Here is a 6,000-nt window from a genome sequence, read left to right on the forward strand (position 1 = left end):
TTTAAAATGCCTAATAATGTGTTTACACTATCGTATTCTAAGTGCTCAATACAACTAGACATAAAAAAAGATAAAATAATTACATACACAGTACATACAATACTTACCTTAAAATACGATGCTGGTTGCCCTTCCCTTACACAAATGTGTGAAAACAGCAGAAAACCAGTAAAAGTACTGAATGTAATGAACAATGGCTCAATTAAAACCCGAGAAAAACGTGGAATGCCGAAAAGGGGTACCAAATACATGGGGCCCTTCTGTACTGTTTCATAAATAACTTGAAATGGTACCATGAATCATAAGATATTGGTCTTTTATCTATTTCAGCATCATTAACCTCCTTCTCATTAAAAAAATACAATTCCTGTAGGTACTGCATCAAAATTTTTAAGATTTAATAGTAACATAATACATGTACACGTTTTCCCTTTGAAAATGTTCACAATTTATCGATGATAACACACAAGGGGCTTGGACTTCCAGCAAGCGTGCGTGAGCGTGTTAGATAGGAGTGAATGGAGACGAATGGTACTTGGGACCTGACGATCTGTTGGAGTGTGAGCAGGGTAATATTTAGTGAAGGGATTCAGGGAAACCGGTTATTTTCATATAGTCGGACTTGAGTCCTGGAAATGGGAAGTACAATGCCTGCACTTTAAAGGAGTGGTTTGGGATATTGGCAGTTTGGAGGGATATGTTGTGTATCTTTATACGTATATGCTTCTAAACTGTTGTATTCTGAGCACCTCTGCAAAAACAGTGATAATGTGCGAGTGTGGTGAAAGTGTTGAATGATGATGAAAGTATTTTCTTTTTGGGGATTTTCTTTCTTTTTTGGGTCACCCTGCCTCGGTGGGAGACGGCCGACTTGTTGAAAAAAAAAAAAACACATTTTCCTGTACCCATGAAGTTTTATTACTCAGTTCTGTCTCTGTTCTCTTTATTTTGTAGTACACAGTACAGTTATTGTGTTATAGTACACAAGTTTTTTCACAGGTAAGTTAATACATTTTACTGTTTTTGTACTGACTTAATTTTTCCAGTGATATTTTAATGCATCATAGCCATTAAGAAGTAGGGATATACATATTGATACTTAAATATTTACAATACAACATGATGGATTGAAAAGTTGGTTTACAATTCTGTATAGGTGCAGCCCAATTGACAAATAAGTTATGTACCTGATTTTTCAACTTACAAATGATCTGTTTTATGGAAAACAATATTATAAAGGATGTTTGTGTTTCAAACATGTTGGTACTGTGACTCAGCAGTATTAAAACCTTAATTGGTTACTATGTACCGTATTTTATGGCATCGACGGCACTATTTTTTTTTTTTTTTTCAAAAAAATAAGTAAGACTTGAAAATTTACCCAGCCTCTTGGAAGCCAAAGTACCTTTTATCTTTTTTTTTCCAAAATTTAGCCACTCAGAACTGGGGTCAACCTTGACACCAGAGTGTTTTGTTTACTGGAAATTACAGTAAGTGCAGATGTATGTAACTTCGGGTGTTTGTACATTGAGGACTTTCAATACTTGTCACTGATTATATACGTTTGATGAGTGCTGAGAGTTTTTCTACTCCCAGAGCCTGGCCATAGGCCAGGCTTGTTTGGTGCTAGCCTGGTCAACCAGGCTGTTGCTGCTGGTGGTCCACTGCCCCACATATCCATTACAGCCTGGTTGATCTGGTTCAGATTCCACATGTAAATTTCTTGTTCACAAGAGTAATCATATCATAGATGATACATATAAATGTACATCTTCCTAATTGCCTCAGGCTGATAATACATACAGTGGATCCCCATTCAGTGACCCAGATAGAGACCGGAGGAATGGCTCGTTAAGCAGAAAATTTGTTAGCCAGATCATGCACGTGTTGGAAGATTCCTGAGAGTGAAATTTTAATGGAATTTCAATATTTTATTTTGGTAACCTGTTGGTGAACTGAGGAAATTTATTAATACTGTATGAACAGTATAATAGAGTGATATAAATTACTGTATTATATACAATGTATGTAATACATTGTATTATATACAATGTACAGTGGACCCCCGCATAACGATTACCTCCGAATGTGACCAATTATGTAAGTGTATTTATGTAAGTGCGTTTGTACGTGTATGTTTGGGGGTCTGAAATGGACTAATCTACTTCACAATATTTCTTATGGGAACAAATTCGATCAGTACTGGCACCTGAACATACTTCTGGAGTGAAAAAATATCGTTAACCGAGGGTCCACTGTATATAAAATGTAAGAGATTTAAAATATAACTTAGTGAATAACTAAGGTGTAATGAACATTGTCAGAATTCAATAATAACGCACATGGAGACAGAAACTCAGAAGATTAATTGATCTGTATATTTCAATCTGTTTTTGCTGAAGAGGATCCCAGAAGAGGATCGAAATATAGAGATCAATTAATCTCTTGAGTTTCTGTCTCCATGTGGATTATTGAGCATAAAACTTAGTGTTGATAGATCATTATTATCAGGTATTGTTGCATCTGTCATTTTCAAAAACTCATTTGGTATTTTGTAATAAAGTTGGTAGAATTACCGACAATATGTAAAGTAAAAGGACACAAGTGCAACTAATGTGACATTTTATTGTGGCAACGTTTCTCTCTCCAGGAGCTTTGTCAAGTCGGCTTGATAAAGCTCCTGGAGAGCAAAACGTTGCCACAATAAAATGTCACATTAGTTGCACTTGTGTCCTTTTACTTTACATTTGGTGTTTTATTTTTAGTTACTGGAATAAAACGTTACTTTGATAATTATGGCATACCAGATATGTGTTTTATCAAAATAATATTAATAAAAATGTAATTATTGATCACTTTGAGCCTTTGCTCTTAGTGTGGAGATATTTGTGACATCAGTTGACATCATCATAACATCTTAATGTCAGAGTGAGAATTTATTTTTTGAAGATTTCCAATATTTTTTTTGTGGTCATGAAGGAAGTTCCTGTCTAGTTTTACATAGGTGGTGTGAGATTACAGCAGTCGGCACCTTGAAGCCATGAGGGAAAGCGAGACAGGTCATCAAGGGTCGTGTGGGTTAATTACACTCCTCCATTCCTGGTAATTTTATTGGTACACTTGTTGGGTATTGTAAGTTTTCTGGTACATTTGTTGGGTATTGTAAGTGTTCTGGTACACTTGTTGGGTATTGTAAGTGTTCTGGTACACTTGTTGAGTATTACAAGTGTTCTAGTACACTTGTTGAGTATTACAAGTGTTCTGGTACACTTGTTGAGGCACCAACTGGTTCCTCTGAGTTAATGTAATATAGTAAGCATTACTTCTGATTCTTTCCTATTAGAGGCCCAGGAAGCCAGAACGGTAGGGCGTTGAACTGTCAATTTGCAGACCTCAATTCATTCCCCTCATCCACCCTTTGTTTATTCGTATTTAATAAAAACTGACAGACTGAACGCCTGTCTTCAATACTTGAGGGACTAATCACCTCAGACTACTACTTCATGTCTTCCACCTTCAACAAATTCATCAAAGTTTGGGGACTGATCGCCTCAAACGTTCTCTGCATGGGACTGAAAAAGCCAGAAGTGGGAAAAAAGTTTCTACAGTAAAGATACCCAAGTGTTGCACATGCGTCTAATTCATGTACATTAGGGTTTATGGCACACTAACCTGGCATCATAGCACACATTGTAGTTATTGACTTTCCCGGTCGTGGCCAGGGTGCGACCTTTGCTCACTCTGCTCTCTGACACGAACACATTACACACAATCACAGGAAGTTGAGGAAGGAAGGAAGGAAGAAGGTAGTGTTCTGTAAGATATAACAGGTAAGTGGTGTATGGTGGGGTGTCTCGCTGTGGTGTATAAATATACCTAGTTGGGTGAATCTTACTGTAGTCAGCTGGCCCAGTAGCTTATGCACTGGCCTGGAGTTTTACGACTCACTTGCCATGGGTTCTAACCCCACCGGTACCCTGTTTTTTTTTTTTATGGTGGAGTGTGTGTGGTGTATGGTGCGATTTCCTCGTAACACAGTGGTAGTGTTCACTTCATTACTGAAAAGACTCGGGTTGAATCCTGGGGAAGGGGGGGGGCAGACATAAGGGCAAGTCTCCCTGCACCTGTTTCCCCTGTTCACCTAACAGTAAATAGGTACTTGAGTGTTTCACTCCTTACACCTGCTTCCCCTGTTTATTCAGCAGTATATAGGTACATGGTTGTAAGTCACCTTATATCTACTACCCCTGTTCACCTAGCAGTAAATAGGTACCTGGGAGTTAATAGTAGTGTTGTGAGTGGCATCCTGGGAAAGGGCCTAATAACCCAAATGAAAATAAGCCACACTGCTTGGCTTTAGAAGACTCTGGATTGGTAACTCCTCGAGGATAAATAACCCAGGATAGTCCAAGTCAACCACCCTTATTGTGGGTTATAATGGGTTAGTAACCCCTGAGGGCTAAAAACCCAGGATGGCCACCAAAAAAAGCCGAACCTCACTGTCTTGAGTTATTCTGGGCTATTAACCCAGAATAGCTGGGCAAAATAACCCAGGATAACCCAAGACACATAATGAGCATAATCTTGGGTAATCTTGCATAAGTAATCCTGGGGGATTGATGTAGGATTACACACAAAAAAAACATGCAGAATGATAGCAGGGATACCTGGTGTAGAATGATGACAGTAATACCCGGAGTAACCCCAGGCCGGGCTACGAGTCCCCCCCAGGCCAGGGTGCCAGTCCCCTAGGCCGGGCTAAGAGTCCCCCTGGTTGGGCTACGAGACCCCCAGGCCGGGCTACGAGTCCCCCCTGGCCGGGCTACGAGACCCCAAGGCCGGGCTACTAGTCCCCCAGGCCTGTCTACAATAAATGTCCGGGGCCCAAGACTGTTCAACAGCCTCCCACCACGTATAAGGGAGATTACCAATAGACGTCTGGCTGTCTTCATGAGGGAGCTGGACGGATACCTAAAGTCAGTACCTGATCAACCGGGCTGTGGCTCGTACGTTGGACTACATTCGGCCAGCAGTAGCAGCCTGGTTTATACCTGTTGTAGGTTCATTTGGACTGTGTGCACCCAGTATCAACAGACCAGCAACCGGTAGTCCTGGTCTGGGGCTGGACCCGGGGACGGTGACCCCATCAAACCGGTCCCAGACTGCATCATGCAGTCCAGCGTAGGAAATCACAACCTGGCTGATCACGAACCAGATTAACTGGTCAAGTTCCCTTTTGAAGATGTCCAAGAGTCTGTTAGTAACATCTCTCGTATGTGTGTGGAGAAAGTAGTGAAAAGTCTTGGTCCCATTACACTTTTTTGAGGAATCTATTAGTGCGCTAATTGCACCATTATCGAGCCTCTTCCTCTTCCTCGGATCAAATTTGATTACTTTCCATTTCCCACGTGCTGTATAACCCTTTCAGGCTTAGCATTTTCTCATTAATAATAATAATAATATTAATAATAATAATAATAATAATAATAATAATAATCCTCCATGGGGAAGTGGAACAGAATTCTTCCTTCGTAAGCCATGCGTGTTGTAGGAGGCAACTAAAATGCCGGGAGCAAGGAGCTAGTAACCTCTTCTGTATATATTACTAAATGTAAAAGGAGAAACTTTTGTTTTTCCTTTTGGGCCACCCCGCCTCGGTGGGATACTGCCGGTGTGTTGAAAGAAATAATAATAATAATAATAATAATAATAATATTGTTTCCTCATTAATAATAATGTTTTGTCATAATATTAATAAATGTAGAATACAAAAATAACCCGGGTATAGGAGAAACTCATAAATAACAAAAAGGCACAATACCGTGACTGGAACGATACACAATAACCCGCACATAAAAGAGAGAAGCTTACGACGACGTTTCGGTCCGACTTGGACCGACTTGGACTCGGTCCAAGTCGGACCGAAACGTCGTCGTAAGCTTCTCTCTTTTATGTGCGGGTTATTTGTGTATAGGAGAAACTCATAAGGACGTTTGGGTC

General features: G+C 39.9%; 1 protein-coding gene across 13 annotated transcripts in view; it reads left to right on the forward strand.

The window, feature by feature from the left end:
* RhoGAP19D (Rho GTPase activating protein at 19D) overlaps window positions 1-6,000 on the forward strand; it is a 475,555-nt gene that overhangs the window by 201,255 nt on the left and 268,300 nt on the right. The window lies entirely within an intron of this gene.

This window comes from Cherax quadricarinatus, chromosome 87 (assembly GCF_038502225.1).
Source record: "Cherax quadricarinatus isolate ZL_2023a chromosome 87, ASM3850222v1, whole genome shotgun sequence".
Lineage (NCBI taxonomy): Eukaryota > Metazoa > Arthropoda > Malacostraca > Decapoda > Parastacidae > Cherax > Cherax quadricarinatus.